Source organism: Phyllobates terribilis, unplaced genomic scaffold (assembly GCF_046119375.1).
Source record: "Phyllobates terribilis strain yellow unplaced genomic scaffold, ASM4611937v1 Scaffold_1__5_contigs__length_1240528914, whole genome shotgun sequence".
Lineage (NCBI taxonomy): Eukaryota > Metazoa > Chordata > Amphibia > Anura > Dendrobatidae > Phyllobates > Phyllobates terribilis.
In genome coordinates, this window is record NW_027362761.1 from 301,811,684 (window position 1) to 301,834,179 (window position 22,496).

Consider the following 22,496-nt stretch of genomic DNA (forward strand, 5'->3'; position numbering starts at 1 on the left):
TCTGCATCTAGCTCTGAAAAAATATTTGGGCTTCTAGCTGTGTGTGGGACTTGTTCTATTAGTCCATCTATACTGACCTCCATCAGGTTGCAAACTGAATATAATTTTTTTCTGCATCTAGCTCTGAAAAAATATTTGGCCTTCTAGCAGTGTGTGGGACTTTCTCTATTAGTCCATCTATACTGACCTCCATCAGGTTGCAAATTAAAAATAATTTATATCTGCATCTAGCTCTGAAAAAATATTTGGCCTTCTAGCAGTGTGTGGGACTTTCTCTATTAGTCCATCTATACTGACCTCCATCAGGTTGCAAATTAAAAATAATTTTTTGTCTGCATCTAGCTCTGAAAAACTATTTGGCCTTCTAGCAGTGTGTGGGACTTTCTCTATTAGTCCATCTATACTGACCTCCATCAGGCTGCAAATTAAAAATAATTTTTATCTGCATCTACCTCTGAAAAAATATTTGGCCTTCTAGCAGTGTGTGGGACTTGTTCTATTAGTCCATCTATACTGACCTCCATCAGGTTGCAAATTGAATATCATTTTTTTCTGCATCTACTTCTGAAAAAATGTTTGGGCTTCTAGCAGTGTTTGGGACTTGGTCTATTAGTCCATCTATACTGATCTCCATCAGGGTGCAAATTAAAAATAATTTTTATCTGCATCTAGCTCTGAAAAAATATTTGGCCTTCTAGCAGTGTGTGGGACTTGTTCTATTAGTCCATCTATACTGACCTCCATCAGGTTGCAAATTGAATATCATTTTTTTCTGCATCTACTTCTGAAAAAATGTTTGGGCTTCTAGCAGTGTGTGGGACTTGGTCTATTAGTCCATCTATACTGATCTCCATCAGGTTGCAAATTAAAAATAATTTTTATCTGCATCTAGCTCTGAAAAAATATTTGGGCTTCTAGCTGTGTGTGGGACTTGTTCTATTACTCCATCTATACTGACCTCCATCAGGTTGCAAACTGAATATCATTTTTTTCTGCATCTACCTCAGAAAAAAAATTTGGGCTTCTAGAAGTGTGTGGGACTTGTTCTATTAGTCCATCTATACTGACCTCCATCAGGTTGCAAATTGAATATAATTTTTTTCTGCATCTACTTCTGAAAAAATATTTGGGCTTCTAGCAGTGTGTGGGACTTGGTCTATTAGTTCATCTATACTGATCTCCATCAGGTTGCAAATTAAAAATAATTTTTATCTGCATCTAGCTCTGAAAAAATATTTGGGCTTCTAGCAGTGTGTGGGACTTGGTCTATTAGTTCATCTATACTGATCTCCATCAGGTTGCAAATTAAAAATAATTTTTATCTGCATATAGCTCTGAAAAAGTATTTTGGCTTCTAGCAGTGTGTGGGACTTGGTCTATTAGTCCATCTATACTGACCTCCATCAGGTTGCAAATTGAATATCATTTTTTTCTGCATCTAGCTCTAAAAAAATATTTGGGCTTCTAGCAGTGTGTGGGACTTGTTCTATTAGTCCATCTATACTAACCTACACCAGGTTGCAAATTCAATATAATTTTATTGTGCATCTAGCTCTGAAAAAAATATTTGGGCTTCTAGCAGTGTGTGGGACTTGTTCTATTAGTCCATCTATGCTGACCTCCATCAGGTTGCAAATTGAATTTCATTTTTTTCTGCATCTACTTCTGAAAAAATGTTTGGGCTTCTAGCAGTGTGTGGGACTTGGTCTATTAGTCCATCTATACTGATCTCCATCAGGTTGCAAATTAAAAATAATTTTTATCTGCATCTAGCTCTGAAAAAATATTTGGGCTTCTAGCTGTGTGTGGGACTTGTTCTATTAGTCCATCTATACTGACCTCCATCAGGTTGCAAATTGAATATAATTTTTTTCTGCATCTACTTCTGAAACAATATTTGGGCTTCTAGCAGTGTGTGGGACTTGGTCTATTAGTCCATCTACACTGACCTCCATCAGGTTGCAAATTAAAAATAATTTTTATCTGCATCTAGCTCTGAAAAAATATTTGGGCTTCTAGCAGTGTGTGGGACTTGGTCTATTAGTCCATCTATACTGATCTCCTTCAGGTTGCAAATTAAAAATAATTTTTATCTGCATCTAGCTCTGAAAAAGTATTTGGGCTTCTAGCAGTGTGTGGGACTTGGTATATTAGTCCATCTATACTGACCTCCATCAGGTTGCAAATTGAATATCATTTTTTCTGCATCTAGCTCTGAAAAAATATTTGGGCTTCTAGCAGTGAGTGGGACTTGTTCTATTAGTCCATCTATACTGACCTCCATCAGGCTGCAAATTGAATATAATTTTATTCTGCCTCTAGCTCTGAAAAAATATTTGGGCTTCTAGCAGTGTGTCGGACTGGGTCTATTAGTTCATCTATACTGACCTCCATCAGGTTGCAAATTAAAAATAATTTTTATCTGCATCTAGCTCTGAAAAAATATTTGGGCTTCTAGCAGTGTGTGGGACTCATTGTATTAGGCCATCTATACCAAGCTCCACCAGCTTTGAAATTAATAATAATTTTTAGCTGCATCTAGCCCTGAAAATAATTTTTCCCAATAGTGGTAGCAATAGAAATATGGGGCGCGCGCCTGGCTAACAAAAATAGTTACATAGTTACATAGTTACATAGTTTATAAGACCGAAAAAAGACAAGCGTCCATCCAGTTCAGCCTATTTCTTGTGCACTGCAGCTATTCCGCAGCGTTGATCCAGGGGAACGCAAAAAAAAACAAAACCAACAAAAAAAAACATGCGGTATAGGCCAATTGACATCATTGAGGAAAAAATTCACTTCCCGACACCAATCTGGATTAATTAACTATCGCTAAGCATAAGATGTAATTTTATTGTTCTCAAGAAAGGCGTCCAGGCCTCTCTTGAACTCATTAAGTGAGTTGGACATCACCACTTCCTCTCCCAGAGAGTTCCAGAGTCTCACGGCTCTGACCGTAAAGAATCCCCTTCTATGCTGGTGCAGTAACCTCCTTTCCTCCAGACGCATAGTGTGCCCCCTCGTCTTTGTCACCATCCTTGGTATAAACAGGTCATGGGAGAGATCTCTGTACTGCCCCCTGATGTATTTATACATGTTTATGAGGTCTCCCCTAAGCCTTCTCTTTTCCAACGTAAATAGGCCTAATTTTGACAACCTCTCTGGGTATTCTAGTCCCTCCATTCCCTTTATTACCTTAGTCGCCCTCCTTTGTACCCTCTCTAGCTCCAATATGTCTTTCCTGAGCACCGGAGCCCAGAACTGTGCACAATATTCTAAGTGCGGCCTTACCAAAGCTTTATACAGAGGAAGAACAATGTTCTCATCATATGCCCCTATTCCTCTTCTGATGCATGCCATGACTCTATTTGCCTTCGCAGCTGCTGCCTGACACTGGGCACTCCAATTTAATTTGCTATTAACCAAGACGCCCAGGTCCTTCTCCATGTCAGATTTCCCCAACGTTTTCCCGTTTAATATGTATGGGTGACTGCTGTTTTTCTTTCCCATGTGCATGACCTTACATTTATCGGCATTGAACCCCATTTGCCATTTTTTGGCCCAACTCCCCAATTTATCTAAATCCTCCTGTAGCTGTGCCCTATCCTCATCTGTGTTAACTACTTTACAAAGTTTAGTATCATCTGCAAATATTGCTATTTTACTATGCAACCCTTCCACTAGATCATTAATAAATATATTAAATAATATAGGGCCCAAGACAGACCCTTGAGGCACCCCGCTAGTAACCCTGACACCCCCTGAGCTTAGTCCATTGATAACCACCCTCTGCTTTCTATCACTCAGCCAGCTATTTACCCACTTGCACACATTATCCCCCAGACCAAGCATTCTCATTTTATATACCAACCTTTTGTGTGGCACGGTATCAAACGCTTTGGAGAAGTCAAGGTATACAACATCCACTGACTCTCCCCGGTCCAGCTGTGAGCTCACCTCCTCGTAGAAGGCAATCAGGTTTGTTTGGCAGGAGCGATCTCTCATGAATCCATGTTGATATGGAGTTAGACAGTTATTATCATTAAGATATTCTACAATAGCATCTCTAAGAAATCCTTCAAACAATTTACCCACAACAGACGTTAAGCTGACTGGTCTATAGTTCCCAGGGTCACTTTTAGACCCCTTTTTGAATATTGGTACCACATTTGCTTGGCGCCAGTCTAGTGGGGCAGTCCCTGTCCATAAAGAGTGCTTGAATATAAGATACAGCGGTCTGTCTATCACATTACTTAATTCTTTTAGTACCCGGGGGTGTATGCCATCTGGGCCTGGTGACTTGTCTATTTTGATATTATTTAGGCGTTTCTGAACTTCCTCCTGGGTTAGGTGGGTGATATTTAGCGGAGGGTTTACTTTATCACTTTGCATTTCCTCCGATAAATTGTTTTCTTTTGTGAAAACAGTGGAGAAGAAGCTATTGAGTAGGTTTGCTTTACCCTCATCGCCCTCTATGATTTTACCCAGGTTATTTTTCAATGGGCCAACTCCATCAGTTTTAATCCTTTTACTGTTTATATAGTTAAAGAACAGTTTGGGATTCGTTTTACTTTCTTTGGCAATTAGTCTCTCTGTCTCCTCTTTTGCTATTCTTATTTGTTTCTTACAGATTTTGTTTTTTTCCCTATAAGTTATTAGCGCTTCCTCGCTGCCTTCTTGTTTAAGTTTACCGAAAGCCCTTTTTTTGTTTTTCATTGCCCTCTTGACTTCCTTATTTAGCCACATTGGCTTCCTCCTATTCCTAGCCCTTTTATTCCCATAAGGTATGTACCTTCTACAGTGACTATGTAGGAGTCACTGTATATACGCTTCATAACACAAAACACCAGCCTAGCGCACTGCATTAATAAGATGGCATCATCTTCTCTCCCAGTGCTAGGCCTACTACGCAGGCTAGCATTCCTGTGCCTAAAACACAATGTATGGGTCCGCGCTAGCCACTATGCTGAGGGGTATAAAGCTGCTGCTAACGCTTTATAACAATTCAATTGGCAGATTTTCACAGAGCTCTTCTACAACGCCCACCCATCGGGCAACAGTTGCCCACCCTCCCTATGGGATCTAGTGGCGAATAGTTGATGCCATTAATCAGAGCGTCAGTTGCCCCGTCAACGTGGCAAGCATACGGTAAGACATGGGAAGAGTGGACACGACTAGTAGCAGGCAGACGGGTTGACCAATGTGAACAAGCCAGATCACAAGTCACCATAGGATTTCTCCACCAGCTAATGATGAGGGGCATATCAGGAGCGTCAGCGCAGCGGTGTCTGACCGGAGTAGCATTTCACTTCCAACTACTGAATTGGGGAGATGTGACAAAGATTCATCATCAGACAATCCATAAAAGGGTGGAAAAGGGGTCAGCCAAGTCAGGAATGTAGACGTCCTGTCCCGTGTCACTAAAACTGATTTCTCACATCATATCCCTAACACCATTAACATGACACTCACAATTTGAAGCAACACTAATGTCTACTGCATTTGTGATCGCCTTCTTCGGGGCGCTATGTATAAGCGAATTAGTCCCTCAATCCAAAATTACCACCAGTGGAGGCTTATTACACCAGGACGTAGTCATAGCCAATAATGCAATACGTCTACGCATACACCAATCGAAAACGGTTCCAGCGGGCAGGGGTACTTGGGTACTTCTACAACCCACAAACGGTACACTGAGTCGGGTAACAATAGTAAAAACATATCTAACCATCAGATCACAAAGTAATTTCTTCCTATCACACATTGATGGAACGCCATTATCAAGATACCTGTTCCAAGCTATATTTAATAAATGCATAACATCGGCAGGGAACCACCCCAAAGATTACGGGACACACTCATTCCGCATAGGTGTGGCCACAGAAGCAGCAAGAGCAGGACTGTCAGAAACGGAAGTTCAGAGGATAGGGAGATGGCGATCCACGTGTTTGGCGAGATACATAAGACCGGACTTGTTATCCTAACGTGGTTTGTTTCTTTTACAGGTGACGCTAAGCCAACAGTGTGAGTGATAGGCCACTCGTATATATATTGGGCACAAAAAAGGGCGAAAGTCCGCCCAGGCGGGAGGAAATTAGAGTTTCATAACACATATTTCAACTGGAGAGGTATTAGAGGCCTGCTATGGCCACAGGTACTAATGGAGGTAATCAAGGTAGGGAGAGAGGCAAGAGGTCCGGTCATCTTAGTTATACAGGCCGGGGGAAACAACCTAGGTCATCACAAGAGCGCATAACTAATGGCAATAATGAAACTAGACACTGAGCGCTTCAGAGAATTTTTCACAAAATTAGCTATAGTATGGTCAGAGATTGTGCCGATAGCGGTATGGCAAGGTGCGCGAGACATCACGGCCATCGAATGGACAAGGCGGGTAATAAATATTCGGATGGCAAAATTTAGAAGAAACAGAGGCGGTGTAGTGATACGACACCGACAACTGGAAGGAGATAAAGCAGGCCTCATACGGCCCGACGGTGTTCACTTAATAGATATTGGACTGGACATATTCCTGTCAGGACTCCAGGACGGAGTGGAACAAGCGTTAAGAGTGATGGGTGGGGGTCAGAGTCCTGCATACGAGTACGCTGGATCCTCCGTGGCCTGGAAATAGAAAGGACATGTTGGAGAGTTACACTTGTTGGCCAACTTGCCGGAGTGGGGACCCAGGGCATGCTGCAACAAGCTGAATTATTTTAGAAATAAAATGCCTTTCTAATGGAATGAGTATAAAGAGTTAATAAAGCTGTGACCGATCTTCACCCATCCAGTTGTAAGAGTTACATTATTGTATTGTCCATGAAAGGGGGGCGGTAGGGGGGCTGAGCGTCTGGGTTTGGTTTGGGGTCCCCACAGTCTGCCTAGGCTAGATTCATTTAAAAATTCTTATTAGATACACAGGCGGTGCAGCTTGCTTCGCAGCTGGGCTACTACGCCCAAAGTATTGCCTAGGCTAGATGCAGTTAAAAATTCTACGCTGACTAGCAGACACTGAAGATTTGGAGCAGACCTCTGAGTAAACAGCTCTTCAGACTCAACCATCTGTGTTACCCCAAGCCATAGTGTATGTAGTTTCTTACAGTTAAAAGGGGGGGGTGCGACCCAACCCACCTGGAATTGACGATGCCAACGTCACGTAAGACACAGCAAGGGGACTCCCAAAATTGTGGCACAGACACCACTTAACCCTAGAACGCATACCTGTGGCCTTGCAGGCCCGCCCAGTTAATTGTTTTCTATTTTCTGCAATATTACTTTAGTTAGAATTTTGAAACTCTAGGTATTCTTCATGTATATAGTTGTTTGTCATTTGAGTTTGAGTTATTCCATGTTATTTGCACATGGGCCTAAAGGGCCCCAGGTATGTGAAAGTGTAGATTTTTATGGTCATGCGTTCTAGGGTTAAGTGGCATCAATTGCCCCACTGTTGCTTAAAACGGTTGGTGAGGTGATTTTACCAAATCCCCAAGCTTTTAGTCTCCCAAGGATGACACAGGGGTAGAAATGTCCTTGCGAATCCATGATTTGTTCATCTTTATGAACGTGAGTCTGTCTACATTCTCAGTGGACAGCCGCGTGCGCTTATCTGTCAGCACACTACCAGCAGCGCTGAACACACGTTCAGAGAGAACGCTGGCTGCATGGCATGACAAGATCTCCAAGGCGTGAGTGGCGAGCTCCGGCGATTATTCCAGATTGGAATACCAAAATGAGCAAGGGTCCAGTGACACAGTCATGGCTTCGATGTTCACTTGGAGATTCTCCTCTACCATCCTCTCTAGGCATTGACTATGTGTCAGACTTCTTGTCTCCTGTGGCCTTGCAAAGGATGGTCTAAAAAAGTGGTGAAACGATTCCACAAAATTGCTGTTACCAGCAGATACTGTGTTACTGTTACGGTTTGAGTGATGAAGACTCGACAGTCCCACCGTTGGCAAGTTAGAACTGTGAGATTCACTACGTGCACCACTGGTGTTTTGTGGAAAAGCACATGTAAGATTCTGCAACAGCGTCTGCAGATACTCCTGCATTCGTCAATACCTTTTTATGGCAGGAATTATTTCGGCAAATATACTTTTGTACCGGGGATCTAAGAGTGTGGCAACCCAGTAGTCGGGATTACTTCGAATTCTGACAATCCGGGGGTCATGTTGCAGGTAGTGCAGCAAGAAGGCACTCATGTGTCTTGCGCATCCAGAAGTACCAAGTCCTTGTTGTGTTGGTAGCGAGGTAAGAATCATGCTTCCTTCCTCTGCCCTCTCCCTCCAACCTCGCACAACAGAAATGTGATCAAGGTCTCCCTCATCTGATGAGTCTTCCATGCCCATCGCCAGTTCGTCCTCCACTTCTTCCTCGGCTCCTGCACCTTCCTCAACAGTTTGGATGCTACCATGCGCCCTGGTTAATCCCTCTACCCCACCCTCCCATGCCTGCCGCCTTGGTGCTGCCAACCGTCTGGACCTTGGAGATGTTATCCCTTCCGCATACGACTCCTCCTCTACTTCCTCCACCACCTGACTCTGAATTCTGTTTAATGTGTGCTCCAGCATGTAAATCACCGGAATAGTCATGCTGATAATGGCATCGTCGTCAGCACTAAACATCTTCGTCGCCATTTCAAAACTGTGCAGAAGGGTGTGTGGCGCCCCTGAGGGTTCAGTCGCCACAGAGTTACTGCATCTCACCCAGAGGTGTGGTATCTCACCCTCAGGTAAGGAAGGCGTATGGCTCGGGACCCTGACTCCTGCATCCAACACATACCCGCAGTGGGGGTAGGGCGAGATTGCTCCTAAGGGAGAGCACAGTCAAAGGTCCCTAGCTGGTTTGAGGGTCCTATGTAGTGGGTGCTTAGGGGAGCAGCTTAGGGGAGCACATGACAAGGAGAGTATAAATAGGAAGCCATCTTAGAAACAGCAAGCCAGACAGAGGAGGAAAAGTGACAGGAGCAGAGACTAGTCATGAGCTCTGCTCCGGAGGCGGGCCTAGCCTGGGAGGCCCAGGACTGAAGGAGAGAAGAGAGGAGTGGGAGCAGGAAGGCTCCAGGAACCGAAGGGACCCTACGGCTACGGGCCGTGCAGAAGGCCACCCGTACTCCCGCTGCTACCAGGAGGTAGAGGGGTCAGGCCAGATAAGGGGAACCGGTCCCTCAACTAGCGGAGAAACAGCAAGGCTCAACTAGAAACCGGAGGCTGCTGCATTTCATGTACTGCAGGCCAAAGTCCACACCAGTCTCACTAAGAAGGTAGCCACATAGGACCCAGGGGACGGAACACACGTCACCCGCCAAGGCCCGAGGATACCGGATAGAAGTGTCACTGGGTGTGAGGTGCAGGGAGAAGGCCAGAGAAAGGACACACAGAAGGGGGTCCTGCTAAGTAGTGTTGAGCCACCCCCGTAGTGTTCGAGTTCGGTTCGGTTCGTCGAACACCCGTGTGTTCGCCGAACTGTTCGTCGAACACCTTCGAACACCGTTAAAACCAATGGCAGGCAAACAAAAACACATAGAAACACATAGAAAACACCTTCAAAGGTGTCCAAAAGCTGACAAACTGCTCAGAAGACACAACTAACACATGGAAAAGTGACAAGTACATATAGTCATGCGAAAAGAAAAGAGGTGGAAGAGTAAAAGGAGGGGGAGACACAGATATAGGCATGTCATGCCCTTCTAAAATCCAAAAAGTGAGAAGCCGAGACGGCCAATCCGCTCCTGCCCGTGCCACCTCCGTGTCGCCGGGTTTGTGCCAGAGCCGCGGTGAACCCTGACGGCCAGCCCCCCTCTCCCAATACTGGTGCCTGTCCGCTGGTGGGTCGAGAGAGCCCCCCTGTGGTGGAGGCAGCTCTAAGCTTTTTAATTTAAATTGTCCCTCTAATTTGAATGAATACACTTTAAATCCATTTACAAGGATCTATTGGAGGGCAAGTCTCATGCCAGCAGCCGCGTAATTCCAGCTCCAGTAGCGTCCACTAAAGCTGCTGCAGTTAAAAAGCATTTATAAGGATCGAGCTCGGCTGTCCACCCCAAGGCATCCTAGTGCCAGTCCCAGCCCCTATGCCTTGGGGTGCCTCCTGATGCTCTTCACTAAGTATCCCGTGGTCCCGAAGCATTTCCTTTGAAAAAATTAAGTGTCCAAACTACAGGTGGTGTAGCTTGCTTAACAGCCGGGATAATCCGCTGACTAGCAGACACTGCTACTAGGCACAAAGTATTTCCTGGGCTAGATGCAGTTAAAAATTTGTAAGTAGATACTCTCGTTGGATGCTGAGAAAGCATTCCATAGAGTCTCCTGGCACGCCATATATGATTCTCTTAAAAAGCTTGGGGTAGGGGTCTAGGGGACCCTTTTATAGCCAAAATCACGGCCCTGTATCACAATACGTCACCTAGGCTGAAGATAAATGGAACTGTAGCACCGAGGGCTCGGTTGCTACAGACGTATTGCACCTCACCCAGAGGTGTGATATCTCACTCTCAGATAAGGATGGAGTGTGGATCAGGACCCGACACCTGCATGCATTACACCACATTGCCGTGGGGCAGGGCGACCAATATGCCCCTGAGATGGGCACGACAGTCCCTGTCCCTGGCTGGAGTGGGGGGAGGGAACACTGAGGAAGGGGAACCCTGCAGTGCAGGAGCAGGGAGGAAGCAGTTCCTGGGTGCATTGAGAAGGGAGTATAAAAGGTGGGCACCATCTTAGTTCAGTGCAGAGAAGTCTGAGCAGAAGTGGCAGGGAGCAGGGGCTCTGCATGAGCTCTGCTCCGGAGGCGGGCCTAGTAACAGAGGCCCAGGCCTGCAAGAGGGAGAAGGAAGGAAGAGGAGCGGAGAAGGCTCCAGGAACGAGGAATGAAGGGATCCCAGGGGTGCGGACGGGCGAGTCGCCACCGCACGCCCGAATCCACCTGCGTGGAGGGGTCAGGCCAAAGGGGGAGACCGGTCCCCGAACTAGTGGAGGCAGGAAACGACCCTCAGCTAGAAACCGGAGGCTCTGACATTTTATGTGGCGCAGCCCCTTGCTCCACCCGCTAGGAAGGCACCACATAGGGTCAGGGAAACTGGCGCCAAGTTTACCAAGAGGAGGCCCGAGGCAGCCGGACAGAAGTGTTGGTAAGAAAGGCCAGACAAAGGACACACAAAGGGGGTCCTGTGAAGCGCTCCAAAGTTATCTGGGAGTTGTCTGAGCCCCTCACCTGGTGAGCACAGTACGACGTGGGCAGCCGTTACCTGCAGACGTGGTCTGGATAATAAGAACTGTGAGTAAAGGCCCTGAACTGCATCACTGACTCCGTGTCGTTACTGCTGCTGCCCTGCACCATCACCCCCATCCTCCGCATACACTGCCCTGAGGCTATACTCCTCCCGTGGGGAGTTATGCTACGCTCTGCTGCACCCACAACACCAGCCTTAGCGGTCTGCCCTGTAGCGGCGGTTCACTCTGACCGCAATCCACGGGTGGCGTAGTCGGACATTTAAACATCAAAACCACATAAATAGTTCCGCCACTGGTTTGACCGCCCTGAGCCACAGAACCGGATCGCCGCCACGAAGACTACAACCACCAGCATCCACCAAAAAGGGTCCGGCTCCGGGTGTCCCAAGGCCCAGGGGGTCGTCAGAACATTTTCATCACCTTTCACAATCACCAATGGGACAAGGCAGGGATGTCCTCTGTCCCCTCTCTTATACATCCTAGTGATGGAGCACCTGCTCTCATCAATTCGCCATAACCCCAATATTAGGTGGATTGAGGTGGGAGGCACCGAGTACAAGTGCTCTCTATTTGCTGATGATGTCCTAGTATATATCACTCAATCACATATATCCATCCCTGCTGTTATGGCTGAAATAGATCACTTTGTTACATGGTAAAATTTTAAAATCAATGCAGCGAAGTCTGAGGCCCTCGATGTCTCCCTCCCTAAATCCATATAGGATTCCATCCAGTCCAACTTTCCCTTTGCCTGGCCCTCACAGGGTATCAAATACTTAGGAATTCCTATTCATAGAGACCTCTCCCATCTATGTTATCTTAATTTTTGGCCCTTTATTGAACAATTCCATACAGACCACGGTTGGCAAGTTGGAACTGTGAGATTCACTACGTGCACCACTGGTATTTTGTGGAAAAGCACATGTAAGATTCTGCAACAGTCTCTGCTGATACTCCTGCATGCGTGCATCCCTTTCTATGGCAGGAATAATTTCTGCAAATTTACTTTTGTACCGGGGATCTAACAGTGTGGCAACCCAGTAGTCAGGATTATTTCTAATTCTCACAATTCGAGGGTCATGTTGCAGGTAGTGCAGCAAGAAGGCACTCATGTGTGTTGCGCATCCAGGAGCACCAAGTCCCTGTTGTGTTGGTGGCGAGGTAACAATCATGCTTCCTTCCTCTGTCCTCTCCCCCCAACCTCGCACAACAGAAATGTGATCAAGGTCTCCCTCATCTGATGAGTCTTCCATCAGTTCGTCCTCCACTTCTTCCTGGGCTCCTGCACCTTCCTCACTAGTTTGGCTGCTACCATGCGCCCTGGTAAAATCATCTCCCCCACCCTCACATGCCTGCCGCCCTGGTGCTGCCGACCGTCTGGACCTTGCAGATGTTAGCCCTTCCGCATACAACTCCTCCTCCTCTACTTCCTCCACCTCCTCTTGTGCCACCACCTGACTCCGAATTCTGTTTAACATGTGCTCCAGCATGTAAATCACCGGAATAGTCATGCTGATAATGGCATCGTCAGCACTAAACATCTTCGTCGCCATTTCAAAACTGTGCAGAAGGGTGCATAGGTCCCTGATCTGAGACCACTCCTCCAGCGTGATTTGCCCCACCTCTGAATCTCGTTGGCCCAGGCTATACGTCAGAACGTATTGCACCAGGGCTTGTCGGTGCTGCCACAGTCGCTGCAACATGTGCAGAGTTGAATTCCACCAGGTAGGCACATCGCATTTTAGCCGGTGAAGTGGCAGGCCCAACGACTTCTGTAGAGATGTAAGTCGCTGAGCTGCGGGATGCGAACGGCGGAAGTGAGCACACAGCGACCGTGCCCTCTGCAAGAAGGCCATCTAGTCTGGGATAGTGGGCTAAAAATTGCTGGACAACCAGGTTCAACACGTGAGCCATACAAGGCACGTGTGTGACATTGCCCCGGCGAAGGGCCGCACCCAGGTTTGCAGCATTGTCGCACACGGCCTTCCCTGGTTTCAGGTCCAGTGGAGACAACCATTCATGAAATTGGTTCTCCAGAGCTGACCACAACTCCTCAGCTGTGTGACTCACATTTCCCAGACATTTCAATGTAAAAACCGCCTGATGACGTTGAACCCTACTGCCAGCATAGTAAGGAGGTGTGCAGGATCCCTTCTGCGCAGTTAGAAAGCTTGTGGCATGACCAGACAGGCTTTGGGTGCAGGTGGAAGACCGAGAGGAGGTTGAGGAGGCAGAAGCAGTGGAGGAAAAATGACATAAAGAGGATTGACGCACAACTCGTCGGGACGGCAAGACTTGGACAGCAGCCCCTTGTCCTGCTGTCACCATAGTTACCCAGTGCCCAGTCAGCGACATGTAACGCCCCTGTCCATGCCTACTCGTCCAAGTGTCTGTGGTGAAATGCACCCTGTCACACACAGAGTTTCTCAAAGAAGCGGTGATGTTGTGTGCGACATGCTGGTGGAGCGCAGGCACACCTTTCTTTGAGAAGTAGTGCCGACTGGGCATCTGGTACTGGGGCACTGCGACGGACATAAGGTCTCGAAAATCCTCTGTGTCCACCAGGCGGAAAGGCAGCATTTCTGTAGCCAAGAGCTTGCAGATGGTGAAATTCAACCTCTTAGCTTTCTCATGGCTAGGAGGAAATGGTCTTTTACTTGTCCACATCTGAGGGACCGAGGGCTGGCTATTGTGCTTAGACGGGGTTGATAAGTGTGTCCCCGGCAAACTGCCGGTCTGTGAGGAAGATGCAGGCGGACATGTTAGGTTGCCTTGATCCAAAGGTGGTGCTATCGATGTCGGACAGCGCTCAAGACCAGCTGGTGTTACCACCTCCAAAGAAAATGATGACCTGCCAATCACGCTGGCTGTTGCGGGTAAAGAGGTGGCAGGTCTGCGCCCCAAAACAGGTGTGACTGCTGTCCCCCCAGTCACAGAGGATGAAGAGGCCGCGGATGCACAAGATATGGCAGACAGTGGTTGGCCCGGCCGGCTAGACCGCATTGTAGCACACTGAGCTTCCCACTGCAACTTATGCTTCATGTCCATGTGCCGGTTCATGCATGAAGTACTCAAACTATGTATTTTTTGGCCTCTACTTAGCTTTTGCTGACAAATGTTACAGATAACACGAGTTGGGTCATCTTTATCGATCTGAAAAAATGCCCAGGCTATGCAAGGCTTAGCACCCATGCGACCTGAAGAGCCACCACGACTTGTGGTGAGAGGCAGAGTTGTGTTTGAGGATGCAGTTGTTGACGTGCTTCCAGTACTACGTCTCTGTCCAGGAAGTCGCAACCTGACCTCGTCGTCACTAGCATCTTCCTCCACCTCCTCTGCTGACCTCATCTCTTGGCTGACTGTGGGTTGACAGTAAGTGGGATCTCCGACCTCATCATCATCACCCTGTGCGTTATCACACCCGTCGTCCTCAGAGCCAACCTGTTCCTGCCCTGACAAAAAACTAAAGTTGTCGCTCCAATCAGGTATTTGAGTCTTATCATCGTCTTCCTCATTGTCTCCACCAACAGGAGTTACAGTTTGGGAATGAGGGTCTACATTATGGTCAGAACCTTCTGCGTCTGGTCCTGGATCCGACTCATAAAGATTCTGGGCATCAGTGCAGATCATTTCCTCGTCTGGATTCACAGAAGCGCTGGAGTCGACCTCTGATTCCCAGGCTATAGTATGAGTAAACAGCTCTGCAGACTCAACCATCTGTTCTACCTCATACTCAGACGGGCAGCTGGAGATTTGGGAGCTGTGAGGAAGCAAGTGCGATTTGGGTGACACCTTTGAGGACTGGAGTATTTGTGATGTTGAAGTTGATGTGGAGGAGAGCCCACTTAAAGGAGCACTTGATATCCGTTGAAGCACCTGCTGTTTTTGTGCCTCATCTGGAATTTGTAGCGATTGGCGTGGCCGTAAGAAAGGGATCTTATCACATTGTCCGCTAAAAGAAGTAGACATTTTAGTTTGGCTGGAAGATGGTCTTTCTTCTGCACCTACCCCACGGACACAACCTTTTTTCCCCTTCCCAACACGCCTATTCCCCTTTCCACCAGCAGCAGGCCTTTTTCCACTCATTTTGGTGGTTAACTAATTCACAACTCTGGAGTTGTTTGCACAAAAAAACAATGGATGGTAACCGAGCAGAGCTGAGTGGCCAAACTGTGGTATTAGGCCAAAACTATTGGCTGGGTTAGATGCAGAAAAAAATTATTTTTAATTTGCAACCTGATGGAGGTCAGTATAGATGGACTAATAGACCAAGTCCCACACACCGCTAGAAGCCCAAATATTTTTTCAGAGCTACATGCAGAAAATTTTTTTATTCAATTTGCAACCTGATGGAGGTCAGTATAGATGGACTAATAGACCAAGTCCCACACACTGCTAGAAGCCCAAATATTTTTTCAGAGCTAGATGCAGAAAAAAATTATTTTTAATTTGCAACCTGATGGAGGTCAGTATAGATGGACTAATAGACCAAGTCCCACACACTGCTAGAAGCCCAAATATTTTTTCAGAGCTAGATGCAGAAAAAAATAATTTTTAATTTGCAACCTGATGGAGGTCAGTATAGATGGACTAATAGAACAAGTCCCACACGCTGCTAGAAGCCCAAATATTTTTTCAGAGATAAATGAAGAAAAAAATTATTTTTAATTTGCAACCTGATGGAGGTCAGTATAGATGGACTAATAGACCAAGTCCCACACACTGCTAGAAGCCCAAATATTTTTTCAGAGCTAGATGCAGAAAAAAATTATTTTTAATTTGCAACCTGATGGAGGTCAGTATAGATGGACTAATAGACTAAGTCCCACACACCGCTAGAAGCCCAAATATTTTTTCAGAGCTAGATGCAGAAAAAAATTATATTCAATTTGCAACCTGCTGTAGGTCAGTATAGAAGGACTAATAGAACAAGTCCCACACACTGCTAGAAGCCCAAATATTTTTTCAGAGCTAAATGAAGAAAAAAATTACCGTATATTCCGGCGTATAAGACGACCTGGTGTATAAGACGACCCCCCTACTTTCCTGTTAAAATATAGAGTTTAGGATATATTCACCGTATAAGACTACCCCTTTTCCAACGCATACCAAACACCGGTAAAAATTTAAAAAAAACAGATTTGAATTTAACATGGTCCTTTTTTAATTTAAATTCTTATGACATGCAGGTATATAGCAGGAAAACTGTCACTCATAAACATATTAAAATAGGGGGGACCCCACGTCATTTTTTGGGGGGGTCCCCCATTCTAATAGCTAGTAAAGGCTAGGTATTCAGCTGGGGGCTGATATTAGTAGCCTGGGAAGCTCCGTGGGTATTACCCCCTTCCCAGACTTCAAACATCTGCCCCAGCCGTCTGCTTAACCTCCGCTAGAGACTATAATGATGGTGGATCCCACGCCAATTTTCTTTTTCAAAAATCCTTTATTTTAACACTAAATGACAATTGAGGGGTTAATAAAGATGCAGTCCCTAAATTATTATTAATTTTGTAATTAATTTTTCCCAAAAATGTTGACGTGGGCTTCGCCATATTTTTGTGTCCAGCCAGGTAGAGCAGGCAGGAACGGGCTGCCCCCAACCACCAGCTGCCTATTTGTACCTGGCCGGACACAACAATATAGGGAAGCCCTTTTTTTTTTAATTATTTCATGAAATAATTTAAAAAAAAAGACGTGGGGCTTCGCCCTATTTTTGTGTCCAGCCAGGTACAACTAGGCAGCTGGGGGCTGGAATCTGCAGCGCAGGGAGACCCAAGCTTTCTGGGCCCCCCCCGCTGCAAATTGCAGTCCGCAGCCACCCCGGAAAATGGCGCGTTCATAGAAGCGCCATCTTCTGGCGCTGTACCCAACTCATCCAGGGCCCTGGTGCGGTGGCTCACTGGGTAATAAAGGGGTTAGGGCCAGCTTGGCATTATCAGCTGGCCCTAAGCCCGAAATTCATGGGGTCACGCCAATATTAGACATGACCACCATGAATTTCTAGTAAAGTAATTAAAAAAAACACAACACCCAGAAAAAAGTCCTTTAATTGAAATAAAGACACAATTTTTTAATGTTCTAAATTAAACCATACTTACCGTCACGCCCATTCCAGCTGAAGCCAACGATCTCCTGCAATAAAAGAAAAATAATAAAGCAACCTCATCCTTACCTTTCCATGGTTCCCAGGACCGGTCCAGCTCTGCTACATTCACATGACAGGCTGCACCGCAGCAGAACGCTGCCGTTCAGCTTGCCATGCGGCAGACACTGAGAAGCGCAGGCATGCTTGTGCTCCTCAGTGTCTGACTGTGACGGCATCCAGATGAGCCGAGATCATGTCCAATGAACTCGGCTCACCTCATGCACGTCACTGACAGCGTGGGAAAATTCTCCTGCTCCCCGCATGCGCAGTAGAAGTTTCCCACGCTGTCAGTGACGGACGTCCAGGAGGTGAGCTGAGTTCATTGTCGGCTCATCTGGATGCCGTCACAGCGAGACACTGAGGAGCGCAAGCATGCCTGCGCTTCTCAGTGTCTGCGGGATGACAGGCTGGATGGCAGCGTTCTGCTGCGGTCCAGCCTGTCATCTCGATGTAGCAGAGCTGGAGCTGTCCTGGGAACCATGGAGAGGTAAGGATGAGGTTGGTTTATTATTTTTCTTTTATTGCAGGAGATCGTTGGCTTCAGCTGGAATGGGCGTGATGGTAAGTATGGTTTAATTTAGAACAAAAAAGAATTGTGTCTTTATTTCAATTAAAGGACTTTATTCTGGGTGTTTGTGTTTTTTTTAACTTTGACTATGGGGTTAGTAATGGGGGTGTCTTATAGACGCCTCTCCATTACTAACCTGGGCTTGATGTCAGCTGGCATTATAAGCTGACATCAACCCCAACCCTATTACCCCCTGCCACCGCACCAGGGCAGCGTGGAAGAGCGAGGCTAAGTGCCAGAATTGGCGCATCCTATGGATGCGCCATTTCTGGGGCGGCTGACGGCTGGTGTTTCTAGCCTGGGAGGGGGCCAATATTCATGGCTCCCTTCCTGGGCTATTAATATCAGCCCCCAGCTGTCTGCCTAGCCTTTGCTAGCTATTAAATTAGGGGGGACCCCACGTCATTTTTTTTGGGGGGTCCCCCATTTTAATAGCTAGTAAAGACTAGGTATTCAGCTGGGGGCTGATATTAGTAGCCTGGGAAGCTCCGTGGGTATTACCCCCTTCCCAGGCTTCAAACATCTGCCCCAGCTGTCTGCTTAACCTCCGCTAGAGCCTAAAATTAAGGGGAACCCCACGCCAATTTTTTTAATAATAAATCCTTTATTTTAATACTAAATGACAAGTACAGTAACCAACACTATCACTGTACTTCATATATATGTGACTGACATGTTTCTATCTATCTAATCTATGTGTGAAGCTCTATTCTGTCTGTTATAAATTGTCGGGTACCGCTGCTGAATTGCCGGCCGGCTTTTTTAAAGAGACGGTGCATGAAAACACTATTATTTGTTTTAATAAATCCTTTACACTAAATGACAAGTACAGTAAGCAATACTGTCACTGTACTTCATATATATGTGACTGACATGTTTCTATCTATCTAATCTATGTGTGAAGCTCTATTCTTTCTATTCTAAATTTTCGGGTGCCGGCTTATGCCGCTGCTGAATTGCCGGCTTTTCATATATGGTCACAGAAGCGATGCGAACTTCCCTGCTCCGGACACAGCGCAGCGCTTCTGTGACAAGTGAAAGCTGTCGGCACAGAAGCCCTGCGCTGTGTCCGGAGCTGGGAATACGCAGCGATGTGTCAGTTTCAGCACAGAAGCGCTGACTGTCTGGACCTACCGCCGCCGTATTTTAACTCCCTCCACCTTATATTAACTCCGACATGGCAGGGATACGGCCACGGCAGCTTATTAACACCCCCAGAGTATCCCCGCATGTCAATTTCTGAAAGTTTAAAAGCATTACCGGCGTATAAGACGACCCCAGACTAGACAGAAGATTTTTCAGTCTTCAAAAGTCGTCTTATACGCCGGAATATAATTTGCAACCTGATGGAGGTCAGTATAGATGGACTAATAGACCAAGTCCCACACACTGCTAGAAGCCCAAATATTTTTTCAGAGCTAGATGCAGAAAAAAATTATATTCAGTTTGCAACCTGATGGAGGTCAGTATAGATGGACTAATAGAATGATGCTATGCCCAAAAGATTTTACTTCACTAGGTGCAGTAAAAAAATTGGTATTCTATACACAGGTGGTATATCTTGCAACACAGATAGGCTACTCCACTGACTAACACACTCTGCAATAGGCCAAAAAGGATTAGCTTTGCTAGATTCAGCCAAATGCTGTGAAAAAAACTTGCACAGCACTGGCACAGACCTGCCTGGCAAAAACTGGTAGGAACTGATGTAACCTAGTCCTGAAAAGGACTCCAATTACAATTAGTCTTTACTCCCACAATCTATCTATTTAAGAGCACAGACCTGCCTGATAAAAGTCGTAGGAAATGCTGTAACCTAGTCCTTAAAAGGACTGCAATCACAACTATTCCCTACTCCCAAGCTATCTGTATATTTGTGCGAAAATTGGCTTGAAATTAACAAGGTATAGCGCACACAGCAACAGCGGTGCCGTCTAACACGCAGCTGCAGCAGTGAGAAAATGGTGGCGACGGGGAAAATGGCTTGGTCTTATAGGGCAAGGACATGTGACATACACTGCCAATCACACATGCCCTTGCTTGTGTGAAAAAAAGCACTTCGCTCCGTGTGTGCGCTGCTGATAGGCTGACAGATTGCACCTCCCCACTGCAAATGCGGGAAAGAGAAAAAAAAATGGAGATCTTCATTGTTCCTGCAGAGATCCATCCCCTGCCCCTCCCCCCGCCCCGCTGTACACTCAAACTGCGTATTAACATTAATTTTCATCATTACTGAGAAAAAATCCAGTTATGATTTTGGTGCACGAACAGTTATCGAACATAACCTCGAACAGCCGAATTTTTCTCAAATTGTTCATGTTCGCCGACCGGCTCGAACACCGCCCAAAACAGCTCGAATTTGAGATTGGCGAACAGTTCGAGTAGAACAACGCTCATCTCTACTGCTAAGTACTCCGGAGCTATCTGGGGGTGGACTGAGCCCCTCACTGAGTATGCACAGCACGACGGGGGAGATTGCTCTGGTACCTGTAATCTGGACTACAACAACTGTGAGTAATATCTTGAGATGGCATCACACGGACTCTGTGTTCATTACTGACTCCCTGCACTACAACCACCATCATCCACCCACACTGCCCTGAAGCTACACTCTTCCTGTGGTGAGTAATAATACCGTTGCTGCAAAACCACCAGCTTCAGAGGACTGTTCCGCAGCGACGGCCCCTTTGGCCGCACTCCACAGGTGGTGTAGTCAGACATTATAAAATCCATATATACAAATTACCCTTGGATTGACCGCCCTGGGTCACGGACTGGGTCACTGCCACAGTGACTACAACCCCCAGCGTCTACCGGCCTGGCTCAGAGTACCCCATGGCCCAGGGGGCGCGTCAACTTCATAGGTCCCTGATCTGAGACCACTCCTGCAGCGTGATTTGCCCCACCTCTGGATCTCGTTGGCCCAGGCTATACGTCGGAACGTATTGCACCAGGGCTTGTCGGTGCTGCCACAGTCGCTGCAACATGTGCAGAGTTGAATTCCACCATGTCGGCACATCGCATTTCAGCCGGTGAACTGGCAGGCCCAACGACTTCTGTAGAGATGTAAGTCGTTGAACTGCGGGATGCGAACGGCGGAAGTGAGCACACAGCGACCGTGCCCTCTGCAGAAGGCCATCTAGTCCGGGATAGTGGGCTAAAAATTGCTGGACAACCAGGTTCAACACGTGAGCCATACAAGGCACGTGTGTGACATTGCCCCGGCGAAGTGCCGCACCCAGGTTTGCAGCATTGTCGCACATGGCCTTCCCTGGTTGCAGGTCCAGTGGAGACAACCTTTCATGAAACTGGGTCTCCAGAGCTGACCACAACTCCTCAGCTGTGTGACTCACATTTCCCAGACATTTCAAAGTAAACACTGATGCCGTTGAGCCCTGCTGCCAGCATAGTAAGGAGGTGTGCAGGATTCCTTCTGCGCAGTTAGAAAGCAGGTGGCATTACCAGACAGGCTTTGGGTGCAGGTGGAGGACCGAGAGGAGGTTCAGGAGGCAGAAGCAGTGGAGGAACTTCGAGATAAAGAGGATTGACGCACAACTCGTGGGGACGGTAAGACTTGGACAGCAGCCCCTTGTCCTGCTGTCACCATAGTTACCCAGTGCCCAGTCAGCGACATGTATCGCCCCTGTCCATGCCTTCTCGTCCAAGTGTATGTGGTGAAGTGCACCCTGTCACACACAGAGTTTCTCAAAGAAGCGGTGATGTTGTGTGCGACATGCTAGTGGAGCGCAGGCACACCTTTCTTTGAGAAGTAGTGCCGACTGGGCATCTGGTACTGGGGCACTGTGACGGACATAAGGTCTTGAAAATCCTCTGTGTCCTCCAGGTGGAAAGGCAGCATTTCTGTAGCCAACAGCTTGCAGATGGTGAAATTCAACCTCTTAGCTTTCTCATGGCTAGGAGGAAATGGTCTTTTACTTTTCCACATCTGAGGGACCGAGGGCTGGCTGTTGTGCTTAGACGGTGTTGAGTAGGGTGTCCCCGGCAAACTGCCGGTCTGTGAGGAAGATGCAGGCAGACATGTTAGGTTGCCTTGATCCAAAGGTGGTGCTCTCGATGTCGGAGAGCGCTCAACACTAGCAGGTGTTTCCACTTCCCAATGAACTGACGACCTGCCAATCACACTGGCTGTTGCGGGTAAAGAGGTGGCAGGTCTGCGTCCAAAAACATGTGTGACTGCTGTCCCCCCAGTCACAGAGGATGAAGAGGCTGCGGATGCACAAGATGGGGCAGACGGTGGTTGGCCCAGCCGGCTAGGCCGCATTGTAGCACAGTGAGCTTCCCACTGCAACTTATGCTTCATATCCATGTGACGGTACATGCATGAAGTACTCAAACTATCGATTTTTTGGCCTCTACTTAGCTTTTGCTGACAAATATTACAGATAACACGAGTTGGGTCATCCTTATTGATCTGAATAAATGCCCAGGCTATGCAAGGCTTAGAGCCCATGTGACCTGAAGAGCCACTACGACTTGTGGTCAGAGGCAGAGTTGTGGTTGAGGATGCAGTTGTTGACGTGCTTCCAGT